General features: G+C 42.7%; 1 long non-coding RNA gene across 10 annotated transcripts in view; it reads right to left on the bottom strand.

The window, feature by feature from the left end:
• LOC115497897 (uncharacterized) overlaps positions 1 to 14,672 on the bottom strand; it is a 155,880-nt gene extending 141,208 nt beyond the window's left edge. The window contains exons 1-5 of one of the 10 annotated variants that reach the window (XR_012051529.1): positions 14,382 to 14,663; positions 13,350 to 13,443; positions 12,021 to 12,084; positions 11,103 to 11,227; positions 9,085 to 9,180 (exon numbers count right to left, since the gene is read on the bottom strand). This is a non-coding gene — a long non-coding RNA (uncharacterized lncRNA). Of the gene's footprint in view, positions 1 to 9,084; positions 9,181 to 11,102; positions 11,228 to 12,020; positions 12,085 to 13,349; positions 13,444 to 14,381 lie in introns of all 10 variants that reach the window. The other 9 variants (XR_012051530.1, XR_012051532.1, XR_012051531.1 and 6 more) reach the window with 9 other exon arrangements.
• Between the last annotated feature and the right edge of the window lie 414 nt (positions 14,673 to 15,086).

Genomic DNA, 15,086 nt, shown 5'->3' with positions numbered 1-15,086 from the left:
GTCTGTCACCCCCACGGAACCTTTGGGACAGGAAGGGCTCAGCTGAAGAGCAGGAAATGCTGCCCTGCTGGAGCCAGAATTTCCCTGTATGAGTGAGGAAGACAAAGCGAGTGGCTGATAGTGCTTCCTTGTGCCCATAAATCTTAACTAACTTAGGTCAGATTCTGCCACACTGGTTGGAGGCAGAGTCCAGAGCTACTTTCTCAATTCTGCTATTTTTTCCAGTGGAGTAGGAATACACTGATTTATAGCCTCTAACCCCACAAGAAACAGTGAATATCAGTTAATGTTTGTACAGCTCTATTGTTGGAGCTTGTCTCTTCTCTGACCCTGAGTCAATGAAACTCCACTTCCGAGCTGCAACAAGAAGGAGAAATGTAAACTAACAGCATTACAGATAATTAACCCAGAATACAACTCTCGACACAAAACGCACAGGACAAGACGATGTTAAAAGGACAAAACTGAACACTCTAGTGCTCATTTTTAACCTCGTTGCCTTACCTCCAGTAGCACAACCAAATGTAATTATAGCCAGCAGCAAAAGGAAAATCAAGATCACAGACTCAATCCCGATTAAAATAAATAAATACGGAAAATATAGAAAGCATATGGGCACTGAAGAGCAGCATATGGATCACGTCCTGAAGTACAAGGCCTGCCATATGCTTCCAGAGCCTGGTTCAAAGGAAAACCTCGCTCCCTCCTCCCGATGTCTTTGGCTAGGTCATGAATCAGCTGCCTCCCAACATCTTGTGCCATTGGGCAAGTTTGCTTTTGAATAATGAAGCAAGTTTCAGCTCAGCATGGGGAGAATCCCAGGTAGAAAATGGGCAGATGGCTGGTCCTAGTTAAGCAGGCAGAGGCTGAGATGAAGCATTCCCCTTTTCCTTCTTTCAGGCCAATCTTTGCATTGTGTCCTACACCAGCTGTGTGGATCTAAACCTCTTTACCTCCTGTTTCCTTAAGAAAATAGGCCTTAATTTTTTTGACCTCCAGTGCTGACCCACCAGCCCTGTAGGGAATGTTAATGAGCTGTTAACATTGCTTGGGATGTGGCACTCAACCAGTTTTTGGAGTTCTTCAGCCTCTTCCTACCCAGGCCCCTGTTTTCTCATGCTTCACTGGCCCCAGCCAACCCCATCTGCCTGTGGATGTCTAGCATATGCTCTGTGCCTGGCACTGCCCGGCAGGAAACCATGCCTTGAAGCCATCCCGGTGTCTGGCATGAGATAAGGACAATTTAGATCACAAAGGAACAGCACTGCCCAAGTGTGGGGCTAGGAGAGGAGGAAGGAGACAGCAATGACTGGTCCCCAAAGAGAGGATTTCCTGCCTTGCTGAAACTGCAGTGATGAAGGGCAGAGATAGACCCTCCTAGGTGGATGCAAAGCCAATGCTGAGAACTTAAAAGCACCAGGAAGCACTTGGGTCTGCACTGCTGTGTGAATTCCATGGATGTCATACATGAAATGTACTTGCAATTATCGATGGTGTCACTATGATCAAGGGGAGCAGAGACAAAAGCTCCTGCTCAGGGGTTCTCTCTGTCTTCAACAGATTGGGCCAGGGAGCCCTGCTGGGAGCTGGATGCTGGGGAGCCCAGGAGCAGCCTGTGCTGCAGGCTGGGGTGCTGCTGACAGCAGCACTGCTGTCACTGCTGTCAGCCAGCTGCCCCAGCACAGCCCCAGGCAGGGCAGGGCTCACACATCAGCTGAACAGATGTCCAGGGAGGGCAGGGAAGGAAGGGCTCCTGTCCCATGGCTGCACTGCTGGCCCAGGCTGTCCAGGGAATTGCTTTCTTCCTCTGGCTTTTGGCAATGTTAAGTTTTGATGTCACACTGGGCCCACTTACAGAGCACTCACCATGGCAGAACAGGGTGTGCAGGTCAGCCTTCCTCAGCAGGAATGGCTTTCCAATTTTTTTTGGAATTTAAACTTAAATTTAAACTAAAAGAGAGGAGTTTTAGATTAGGTGTTAGGGGGAAAATTTCCTGCCTTGTTGAAACTGCAGTGATGAAGGGCAGAGATAGACCCTCCTAGGTGGATGCAAAGCCAATGCTGAGAACTTAAAAACAGTCTAATGCTGTTGGATCTGGGCTTTCAAAAGTCAGGGTTCAGGATTTAAGACCACAAAACAATAAAAAGGAAAAAAAAAGAAAAAAAAAAGAGGAAAAAAACACCACCCACTCCCAGCCCCCTCCTTTTCAATCAAAAGCCATATCTTCTTTTCAAGTTTTAAATCACTAATTTTGCTCAAGATCCTAAATTTTCTCTTCTGAAAGGATGAGATATTCACCTGGTTCTGGGATACCAAAAGCAAAGGAAAAACGAAGTCCTACCTGACAAAATCCTGGCAGGACTCTTATTTACCTACAGCATTGTCTGGGTTTCATGACAATACTAACGTCCAGGTGAGAAAACTTGTGATTCTTGCCTTATGCTGTGCATTCAAATGGTTTTAAACTTGCCCTCATGTGGGGAAGGGGTGGTATTTCACTGTCTTGTTCATTTAAAAGTTATGCTTTTAAAAAAATAAATTGAGGGGAAAATGAGTGAAGAAAAGGAAAGCTGAAATCTTAAAAAAGAACATCCTTTTGTAAAAAAAGCTACACAAAAACCTCGCCATAAAAAAAAAAAACAACAAAAAAAACCAAACAAAAAAAACACTAAAAAACCCCACAACTGCTCACAGCTTGAAGTAGCCGTAGCTAAAATCAAGATGAAATTTCATATTGTAGACTTTGAATCTTGAAGATGCGTTCAAGACATAACACTAGGACAAGAAGGAATGTTTTTAAACTAAAAGAGAGGAGTTTTAGATTAGGTGTTAGGAGGAAATTCTTCCCTCTGAGGGTGCTGAGGCCCTGGCACAGGTGCCCAGAGAAGTTGTGGTTGCCCCTGGATCCCTGTCCAAGGCCAGGCTGGATGGGGCTTGGAGCACCCTGGGATGGTGGAAAATGTCCCTGCCCATGGCAGGGGGTTGGAACAGGATTATCTACAAGGTCCCTTCCTCCCAAACCACCCTATGATGATGTGGTTCAGAGAGGACTAAACTTAAAAATACAGCTCTACATTCTCAACCAGCTCAGTGCTTAAGCTCCTTTCTGTTCCTGTGCTCAGCACTTAATTCTGGCTGGAGCAGAACCCGTTTCCTTCCTGGTGACAAGCTGCACTGCGCAGGGAGCCACTGAAGCTGCAGAACAGCACCCCCAGCTCTTCACAGGCACATCCACCTCCCTCACAGTCTCAAGCACAGCAAACCAGATTGTCTTCACACACTCACCAAAGTTTTGCAAAGGGAAAAAGGGAAACCTCCAAGAGTGCCAACAAAAACAAAGCCTGGTAAGGGAAGGTGACTTACAGCTTCAGTGCCATGGAAATTAATCCCCTAGGAAAGGGAATGCTAAAGCAGAGTTTAAAAATTTGACATTAAAAGTTCACCGTGTTATCGCTTTTCCCTTTGGGATCAGGTTTTCCACACTCTTTGGATTGTTTCACAAAATAAGTTGTTTTCCAACGCATGATACAGGTACAAAATTGACCAATTTCTATTTAACAGGAATAGCTGCTAGGAAAATATGATTTAATATATTGGTATATGAAATAGAACAACCTGATCTCCCTTTCTTGCACAGATCAAGACTAAACCAATCCTGATTTCCAATAACACCCCATAAATTGAAAAAAGGGTCTATCCTAATTCTATCCTTAACATCTAATTAAAACACACTGAAAGCATAGGAAATGTTGCTAGGTCAAATGACTGCTAGCTGTAAAAAACATATACAGACTTTCACAACATTTCAGATTAATTTTCCATCAGAATTTAAGATTTATATTGAAAAATAAAAGCATTATTTTGCACAATTAAGCTAAATGCATATAATCCTAACTGTGGCTGATGAGTTCACAAAACCAAATGTGTCATTTACTTAAAGTTGCTCAGTTTGAACCTCATATACATAAGTGATTGGATAAAGTTTGCTACTTGTTTCCAATAAAGACATTGTGACATTTAAAGAGACAATGACTGAAGGAGTAGTGACAGCATCGAACTTTGGATTTGGAATTCTGGTTAATATTTTCAGTTCTCATGAAGACTTGTCATATAACCTTGTAGGGAAAAAAACAAACCCAAAAAAATACATTAATCCTGTCTTAATATCCAAATCCCAACTAATCTACCAAATAGAACACTTCAATAGCTAATTGAATTGGCTTTCAGCCCCTCAGAAAGAAGAGGGTGCAGAAGTGCACTAATATTTGCAAATTCTAGATTATGTTCTCATAGCATGACTCCCTGTGTTCAGATCCACTGACACTCTGGAGGTGTGAATGCCTGCACACATCTAAAGCAGCAAAGAATAGAGGTTCCCATTTCAGCCAGAATGCAAAAAGGTAAAACTCTGTGCCTGTCAAATAGAGGATTAGGGAAAAAAGCATGTAATTGAGTGGGAGGCAGCAGAAGTTGGAAGGTGTCCACAGGATAACTTAGTTCAATTGGAGGATCAGTTCATGACCGTACCTTCCTATAAAACAGAGTGGATTTGCCAGTGAAACTTTATTTTCTGGTTGTGTGGAGAAGTGGATCAAACAACAGCAGCCCTAGAGATCATGTTCTGATATGAACTTCAAGAGTTTGAAGTTTGCATGAAAAAAACCATTAAGTAAGAAGGAAAAAAATGTGGGTGGAAAACAAGGTCTCCCCAATCAAAGAAAAGAAATGATGATTAAAAAAAAAATACTCATTGTTAATAATGTTCTCTTGGAAGGTGGAAGATTTGTAGAAGATGATAACTAATTCTCACTCAAGGCAATTTGTGGCCCAAGAGGGAGTGGAGGGCACAGGGAGCTCAACGTGTCTCACGTAATTCTGGTTAGGAGGAGTGACTGGGCAGGAGCCAGACCTGGATTATCTCAAACTGATAGAGGCAGCACACGTGTTTAGAAAGAAGAACGAGTGCCAAATATGCAGCTCCTCGCTCCCACAAAACATAAGGTGTTTTATTTCTGCATCAGATGTTTCAAACACAATTGACTTCTATTAAGTTTCAATGTAAACCACTTTGCTTTCCTAATGTAGCATGAACTTTAACTGTGGCCATTTCAGAGACATTACATGGATACCATATTACCAAACAAAAGATACACATTGCTGTCTCTCACAATTATAGGTTTTTTCCCTTTCTCCCTCACCCTGTCTGGAATCGGGACTTTTTTCTTCTTTTCAGCTCTTTCTCATTTATATCCATACATGTGTTATACGAATTTTGCAAAACATTTGTCTTAAATATTATGTCCTTGTTAGGAGACAGGAAAAAAAAAAAAGGAAATAGAGTTGGCATTCCTTGTTGTTGGCATACAAATAGAAAGGAACTGAAATAATGTCCGAACTAGAAGGTATTTATTGGTCAATGGTAAATATTTTGTGGATACCAGGAAAGGCAACCTTCCCTCCTAAAGGTTGGGCTAGTCAGGGGCTATTTGGAGGGGGCAGTGCAGTTGTGCTGAAATAATTCTGGCAGAAAACTCATTGTTCTGCATTCACAATTTCTGGAATATGCATCCCTTTGCATTACTGATCAAAAGGCAGGACAGTATGAAGGATTTCATTTAATCAGGCGATGAGAAAGGCTGCTGATTAGTTGGCTAATTCTGGCTCACAGGCTAAAACTTGATCACAGGTTTTCTAACAGCAAATTAAAGGTAAAGCCAAGGAAAAGTCAGAAGTTTCATCTGGCAAGATTTCACTGGACTCCCTTCTCCAGTTTTGATTCATAAATAATTTTGTGTAGCTCAGCTTTCAGGTTTGCAACTGAAACCTTACAAGCAAAAACAGAATGCCTTGTTTCATGGGGAGAAAAAAACTGCACATTCCTTATGAGAGGTGCAGTGACAGCAGCTTCAGGTCCTGCTCTGCAATTCTTGCTGAACTCTTTGCCCCACAGTTTGCAGGTTGCATTTTGCCTGGGTTTTGTCACAATTAATCCCATTTCTTTACCAAGCAATCAGAGATAAACAGAACTTCTAAAGAGGCATCCTCTTAAGAAAAGTGAAGGGGAGGAGACAAAAGAGCAGAAGCCTCACCCTGAAAACTGTTAATCCATCTTTCAGGAACTTCCCATCCATTCCATGAGAACAGAGCTCTTGGGATGTGCCACATCCAGCTGGAAAGGGATGGCCACAGTACACCCAGGCTGGCTTGTGCTCACCTGAACTGGTTTCTCCAGTGCTTCTGTGCCTCTTCCAAACTTGTTCTCCCAGAGGATGTAAGCACATCTAGCCACACTTCATGTCAAAAATCCTACAATTCAATTATTTCTCACTCTGAGTTCCCAGAGCCTTTTCAAGGATCTCCAAATTGGTCAAATAATCTGGAGCCAACCTAAAAGAGAAGATGTGGCTACCCCTGGATCCCTGGCAGTGTCCAAGGCCAGGTTAGATGGAGCTTGGAGCAACCTGGGATAGTGGAAGATGTCCCTGTGCTTGACAGATATGGAACAAGATTGTCTTTAAGGTCCCTTCCAAGCCAAACTATTCTATGAAACGAAACCTCTGGAACAGTATTTACAGCCTCTTAAGAGAAAGGAAGAGCTGCCAATGGGCTACACAAAACATGCCCTCGCCCTCTGGACCAGGCTCTTCCCACGTACCAAATCAGGAGAGGATAACGATGTCCTGTCTCAGGAGTCTGCAGCAGCTGCAGGAGCAAACAGCAAGTGAACCCACTGCGCACAATGGATGAAGTGTGAAATTAGTTCTGTCATCTCCACACACACCACCATGAATCAGGCCTTCCTGAGGGCTTCAGCAGATCAAAATTTCCAGTTGTTTAATTTGAGATCAAGGCAAGAGCGTACAGGACCCTGCCCCACTCCTCTCCATCGGGCTACAAGGCCGTAATAAAAATGAGGCTAAACAAACCTGATGGGAGAAGAGATGAAGACGTGGGGGGTGGGAAGAAGTGACCCCTTCACCTTTTGCTGCTTTTAGTGGATTCTAATTAGGAATCTGGCAGTGCCACCCACTCAGCGGGAAGCCCACATTATTAACGCTGGCATCAAAAGCAAGCCGACTGCAATCTGCAGGAGCGGCTGCCGAACTGGCACAGCCTCCCCTCCGCTCTTGGCCGAAGCACCACAACAGATGTCTGAAGGGTTGGTGTTTCTTTTCCTAGCCCTACCCCCCCTTCACATGACCTTATGCCAGAGATTACATGTGCAAGTGCCAAGGTAAAGGTCCTTAATGGGTCAAAGAAACATCCTTAAGAGGCTATTTCTTTTAAACCTCTCTAATTCTAAACGGTACATTGAGGCTGTGAATGAGCATAGTCTTGTGGGGGACACAGAGAAATGTATAACCATTCAGCTGTAATTATAGTAATCTAGTATAGTCAGTGTGAAAAAACAATGGCCTTTCCTCTCGTTATTCTGAATCATTTGTAGATGTTCATGTTTTAATCATATTTTCCACATGAATCGATATGAGAGAGAGAACGACAGAGAGATAATTATGTGCGCTGAACAAATATTCTACCTAGCTGAGGTTGTGCTGGGAAGGGCTGCTGGTAATTAATGAAGTACTGCCACACACTTGTCAAGTGCAAGCAGCTCTTTAAGGGCAAGCCATCATTTCAAATTGGGAGCTCACTGAGATTTAACAGAATTGGAAAGAAAATAATAAAGTTTGGTATCATCTCCTTTAGCACCAGCTTCCAAGAGCGAGCGAAGGAGGTTTGCACATGGAATGCAAAAGGTGCCTGGTGCCTGCTTGTGCTGTGTGCATGCAAAGCATGGCCTTGGCTCATTTAGAGTGTGATCAAGGGGCAAATCTTCCCAGAGAGATGTGGAACTAAAGGAAAGTGTTACAATTGCACAGCTGAAACACTAAATGTTTATTTCAACTCATTTCTCTGTCTCAGCAAGTCTCTTCATACCAAGACAAACCTCTCAAGGTACTGAGTGGGATTTTTAAGGCCCACAATTAAGCAGAATCTCTGCAAGTCCTCTAATGGTTTCAGACCTGAGTGAGGGGAAAAAACCAAGCCCAAAAACCAAAACAGAAAAACATTTATTTTTCATACAGATCCTAAAGCAAGGAAGAGAAGCCACACTCTGAACTCCCAAGCTCTCAAGCAGCACCCCATGTCCTGGGTTTTTCAATCCCTTCCTGTTAAATTCAACTTCCAGCATTCAAATGAGTGTTATAATCACTGTGGCGCAGCAGACATCGAGCTTGAATTATAATATACTACCAGCTGAGTGTGCCAAAAGCGCTTCCCTCTCTCTCTCTCTTTCCACACCACTTCTCTGATTTCTCAGCTTTTAAATACCCTCTTGTTCTTTCTACGCACTCATTGTGCAACACAATTTATTTCTGCAACACATCTTTACAGCAAGGGAAGTGTGAGAGGAGGTGGGGACAGTAGACGCGCAGAGGTGTGAATGGGTGGTAACAAACTAAGTGCTATAGTGAGCCACCAGTCAACACCTTGAGGTTTCAAAAGAAAGGGGAAAGGCAGGGAAAGAGAAAGAAATGTATCTTCATGTGCTTTCTAACTTCCATGAATATTAGAGAGCCCCTGTGCCAAGGCAGATGCTGCATTACACAGTGCACTGTGTCAGCCACAAAGAACACAGACCTGTACATGTGCCAATATCAGCTCTCCATCATCCATCCCTCACAGTCTCTTTGTCTCTCTCTGCCTCACTTCTTTTTGCAAAGCTTCTTTCTCCACAAGAAGGAAATAAATGGTTTACAAGAGGAGGAAAAGCCCCCACCATTTCACACATGCATCCAAACCAGCATTCCCAGGCATAAGATAAAGACACTAAACAACCATAGGGAAAACCTCTTACACTTTTATAGTAATTATATTTCTGAACCAATTTTTTACCATTATTTTTCCATTCAACATGTTCAATAGCAACATGAATTTCAGTGGGGTTTTTAGGGAGAGATTTGAAGGACCTCAAATCCTCTCTTACTACCCATTTTAAAACTATTCAGGAGGAAAACACAGCTCAATACAAAAGCTACAAATTCAGTGAAATATTTGTACAGAAATAGTGCACCACCAACCATCATTTGTGTGGGTGTGATGAAACTCTACTCTTAGTGACTTTACTGAAACTGCAGCTTCATCCTTTTACCCCTCCAAAACCAGGAAAGGAAAACCTGTAATGGATAAGGAAAGCAGACAAAGCAGAAAAAAAAAAAAAAGAAAAAAAAAGAAAAAACCCAGCTTAATATTATTCATTATATTAAATAAATATTACCGAAGCAGTCAGTGCTAGACCTAATATTGTGCCACCTTCACCTCTCATTGCTTGTTGGACTAGGGGTACACTGCCATTCTGAAAAGGCTGAATCCCACCTACACACTGTGCCCCATGTTCCTCTGCACAGGGGAAAAAACAAAATGCAGAGAAGCCAGAAAAGAGACTTTTAGCTGTGAATCAGGTCCTCAATCCCCATGAGACAAACTGGCCTGCAGTCTGTGGGATGAGACACGGGAGCACAGATTGGGAGGAAAATAACCAGAAAGTAACTAGGCAGGGATGAAGCATCACTGGCAAAAGGATGAACCCCTAAAATACCCTGCACCTTCCAGCACAAACACTTGTACCCCACATTCTCTGCCTGGTGCTGCTGCAGCAGGTGCAGGAACACCTTGGCAGAAAATGGGCAGGAAATGATAAAATCTGTTGTGCAGGAGACAAGTTAAGGAACAGCACACAGGGAGAAGGGGAATTCATGGATGGGCAGACTTTTCCTAAGAACTAATATCTCCACACTCTGGGGGGGCTTGCTGAGCTTTAGGGGATCACAACTCACTCATAAGTATTAGAATGACAGATAAACTTGGGCCTTCATGCAAGTTTCCAGCCCCAGAAGCAACTTTTATCTCCACTTTGGGTTTAGTAGAGAAAATCACATGGCTGTTTTGAAGTTAGGGTAGTTCAAAGCAATTGGAGCTGATGGTTTCAAATGGTCTCAGCTCTAATAGCCAGTTTGGGAATCACTTGTTTTCCTAAGAAACAAACCCAGAGGATGGCGCAAGGACAATCCAAGCCTTGAGCTGGCAGTGCTGCCCTTTTCTTTCTTGGGGACAGAATTTCACCTGATGTCCTTATCTGGATAATGGCCAAATTAATACAACATCAGCTGCACCAGATTCTGAACACAGCTTGGGGACCAACCTGCAGGAAACTGGTTCACACTGGGAGACCATAATGTGAAAATTCAATATAAGGACTAACTGTTATTTTCTTTTTTTAAGGTGAAAAAACCCCCAAATATTTCTGTATTATTTATCACATCATTTAATGAATAATGTCTCCTACTGCCTAATGTTTACAAGGTCATGAAAACCATAAATTTTGCATATATTCCAAATCACAGTGGTCATGATTCCCTCATAACATCCAGCCACAGGAAGGGGTCACCAGGGGCACAAGCATTAGCCATGAAACCCTGGAACGTGAAGTGTCCAGAGACAAGAGATCTTGTCCTGTTCTGAGAGATGAAAAGCAGTCTTAGAATACAAACAGAAACAGGATGGATGAGAGAGAAACAAGAGAGAATGGTCTAAATAGGGCATCATTTTTATGTTAAGTTTGACAAACACATATCTCCAGTAAGACCAGGAGAAACTGCATCCACTGTTAACTGTAACCAAGGCCTGGATTCCCTAACAGAGTTGTTTTCTGTGAGATTCTCCTTTAGGAGAACATCTACAGCTGTATTTATTTAGTTGTAGCCTCAGTGATGTCTACTGTCATCGTTCAACTACTTTATAAGTGGGTCACCCTTAAGAGAGAGCAGAAAACTCATTTCACACTGCCAGAACCACAGAGGGAACCACTTGCCTCTGTTTTGCACATTAGCAGTTTACTGCAATCACTGCAGAATATTTTAATTTTCTGTCTGCATTCTCTGTTCCTGCTGTGGAGATTTCCCTCCCAGCCCTGATATTCCTGCTGCTGCAGAACCACGAGCTTCTTTGCTCACCACTTTGCCTTCAACAGGTATTTTTTCTTAAATGTGTGAATTCTTCCTTTCCAGCTGGGCCATCATCCAATCTGTACAGAACATACCTTACACGAGCAGGTGCTTCATATTGAGCACAGATGCCCAGAAATGCACGAGCCGACACATTTGGGTAAGAAACGTTGCCAGCACAAGCTTCCTCATTAGGTTTCAGTTCCATCCTTAGCTAGCACTGCAAAAGTGAAGAAAACAGAGTTTTTCATGGAGCCTCACAGCTCCTGTAGCAGCCAGAAGTGGTTATGACTGAATATGCATGAACAAAAAATAAACAAATCTGGTATATTAAAAATAAATAGTAGCCTAGTCCTGTTTTCAAAGAGGGATTTCCTGGCAACAGGTTGTGGATGCCTTTCCTACCTAGCACTGAGTGGCAGCCTTACAAGAGCAGCACATTTCTTTGATACACACATGCAATGTTCATTTTCAAACTCTGATCACTGGAATGTACCTGTGCAGAGAAGGAAAGCGTGTGCACAGAGCTGTTTGTGCCTGCAAACTGAGCAACAACCAGCTACAGCTCAGCCATCCATGGCTTGTGCACAAGGGCAGCTCTCTGAGTGCCAGAGATCAATTAGAAAACTCTGGCCAAACACAACTGGAAGCAGTGCTGAGGCTGATGTACATCCCCACACTGACAAGCTGGCATGTGAGCCAATGCCACATCACCCATTTGCAGCACAACCATTTTTTGGTGTTTGCAAAGCTGGCAGTGTGGCACTTGTGGGGTTTCAGAGTTTCAGGGAAGCCATTCACACATCACATGCAGTTTCCCCTTCTGTGAGTAGTGCTGCAGTAACAGCAGCCCCAGTGCTGCTGTGGCGTGCAGGAGAAGCAGGAAGAGAGACCAGGTGGATTTGTGGATGATTTAACTTTAAAAATAACACTTTAAAAATATAATAACAATAATAATAAAAATATTTCCACTGGCCCAGCCTCAGCGCTGCTGGAATGTCATATTTACTCACATAAAGAGGAGGTGATGGGAGATGTAGCTTCTCTCAGTCACTTTCTTATTCAGCTGGAGTGAGGCTGAGGAACAGAAACACTCAATTAAATCTTGTAGTGTGGCTGCTTGGGGTGTTTTTTCCTCCCCCAACTTTTTCTTTCTTTTCTCAATCCAAGATTCAGACAGGAAAGCAGCACCACTTTCCACTGAAGCCAGGGTGCTTTGGGAAACATCTCAACTGGTTTTTAAATCACATTTCCAGGATCTGGAAGAGCTTTCCAAACAGTACTCTGGCCCACCCACATCCAAACAGCAGAGACTCCAGAGGAGTCCTCGCCAGCCCCAGCCTCTTGCAGGACACATGTGGGTGTGGGCCTCTGAGTTTTGGACACTTGCTGAAAAAAAATAAAAAATAAATGGAAAGGGAACTTCAAAGGGAACTAGCTGAAGCACTTCAGAAATTAATCACGCCTGGTGGAAAAGATGATTAGTGGCTTCTTGTGCTCTGGTTTTAAAGCTATTGATCTTGGACACAGGAAGGAGCTTTCATATTCTCTACAAGCCACAGATGGTCAAAAGGGTCCTGAGAGGAAAAGACAAAAAGAAACCACAAGGGAACTCCAGGCAGCACCAGGACTCAAGGTGTGTCCCAGGGATCCACTGAAAAGGATGCACTGGAAAATCAGACACAGCAGCAGCAGCAGCTTTTGCTGGTTTTCCTTTCTCCCAGTTCCCTCAAACCATTATCTAAGACTTCTTCCTTTGAAGCAGGTAAGACTTAAAAGCCATTTTCCAACACTTCAAATACACCACACCAGAAACACCAAATAAAATAATTTGTTTTCAGATCCACAGACTATGACTACATGGCTCACAAGCAGAAAGGCTGAAGCAGAAACTCTAAGAGGAAAACAGCATGGCTTTTCATCTAAACCAACACTTTGGTGATTGAAAGTAATGTAATATCTCTCTCTCATGCTCTCTGGCCAGTTTTATAGACTTTCTTCAAGCTAAATTTTCCACACAACAGACAACTATATCAGAAAATACAAACTATAATCCCTAAATTGCCTCCAGTATAGTTGTGTGCAGGGTCAAGTTTTCTTCTGGGAAGCACTGTCCATTTTCATCTCCAATCATAATAAAATTAGATGTATGAAATAACCAACATTTTTCCATAGCAAAAATTATACATATTCTTGCTCTTATTATAGAAAAACACATATCTTTTAATGAAATTGCTGAGAAAACTTGAAATTGCATTAGATAATAATATTATGACAAGGTAAAGAGGCCAAAATTTCCCATCCAGGAGGGGGTGGTGGTAAAAGTCTGGAGTGGGACTTACTGAGCTTCCCATTGTGGCAGGAAGAGATGGGATCAGGTCCTGCTTCTCACATCACTCAGAAATTCAGAAATTCAGGTGCTGGCCATTCTTTATCCTGAAATATAGGATATTATATGTGTATATATATATTTAATACCTTTGTACTACCAAACCCATCCTGGCCCTAATGACAATTTGGGCAATTACATCTGTCTGTCTTCTATTTCCCTTAAATTACCTCAGCTTTATGTACCCAGCTCCCTTGTGACAACGAGCAACAACTGGAATGGCACAATGACAAGGCTGGAGCATAGAGAAACAAACAGCAGGTGTGTGAGCAAAGAGGGAAAATGGGGCTTGTTTGTTTGACTTGGCAAGTGTTCCCCCAACTAGGACTTCAGGGAGGAAGGCAGAGGCTCCAGAATGCCTTCATGGAAAATAAAGCATATTTAAACTCCAAGGAAGGAACTGCTTCTCTGATCAGAACCCTCTGAAATCAATTCAAATAGCAGAGGCAGCCTGGGAGCTCTTGATGACTGTATTAACATTTTGACATTTCTTTGCACAGTCACTGGAACTACTTTATTAGCAAGGATCTAACAGCCTTATGCTCCACTGTGGAATAGTGGATCAGGAGAGTGAAAAGAAAAATCAAATCAAATCACAGTACATGCTTTCCTGTCCTTCTGACAGCAGCATTCTTCCCACAAGAATATGCTCCCCTAGGAGGAACTGTTTGAGGAAACCAAAAAATACAAATTGCTACTGATTTTTTTTTTCAATATAAATAGGAAATATTAAAAAAAGCCATTTGTATGCCATCCTACTGGTTGTTTCAGAGACACTTCTTCCTACTTCTAGTGCCAAGCAAAACAAGAAAAACAAATCAATAAGCAGAATACACTACCTGCAAAATTATTTTAGTTATTTGAGAGCAGACCAAGGGAGAAGAGAGAGGAGAAATGGAAAGACAAGAGTTCCAGTCATCTCAAAGCACAGAACAAACACACTGAAATACGGGGTGCCACAGCACAGGGTGGCTGAAAGTCTCACCTGGGGAACAACGTGGAATTTTCCTGCGATGCATCCAAGATGCTCAGAGAAACTGGGCTGCAGCAAGCATGAAACAAGTCCCTAATCACGACATGCCTGATTGGAAAGCACGAAACATCTAATTTTATTACCAAGCAGAGCTGTGAAAAGTGTTTCTCATCAGAAAGTAAAATGAGTAAGGTTTGGCTAGTTCACTGTAAAAATGTGATAATGTAGGTATAAAAAGAAAAATGGGCAAAGGAATTTTTTTGCAGGCAGCTCTGTCTGGAGGTGAGAGCAGGGAACCTGGGAGACCAAGAGCCTGTTCCTGGCACTGCCACCTGCTCGTGGCAGCACACCCACCCAGGGCCTGGGCACCCTGCAGCTCATGTCACACACCTGTCACAGGTTGTACAGCCACAGCCAACTGCAGCCCCAGGGCAGTGCCCCACTTCTGCAAGGAATAACCTTCTTCATAAGAAATTATTACCTCTCATACTAACATGAAAGTGTCCTGAATTTTTTTTAAATGGCAAAGGAAGTCCCACTATCACAATGTTTACTAATTTTATACAGTGTTTTCAATGTTATGGAATTAAGTTAAACTGAGTGATCTGTTTGCCCTTTCCCATGTGCTAGAAAATGCTTATTGGGGTGCCTCTTTTTCTACTCCCAAAACCATTTCTTCGTCATGGCATCTTTTGGATTTCTGTACTTGTATAAGAG

This window comes from Taeniopygia guttata, chromosome 20 (genome assembly GCF_048771995.1).
Source record: "Taeniopygia guttata chromosome 20, bTaeGut7.mat, whole genome shotgun sequence".
Lineage (NCBI taxonomy): Eukaryota > Metazoa > Chordata > Aves > Passeriformes > Estrildidae > Taeniopygia > Taeniopygia guttata.
The sequence above is the reverse complement of the archived record's forward strand: the minus strand, read 5'-3'. Positions and strand labels throughout refer to the sequence as shown.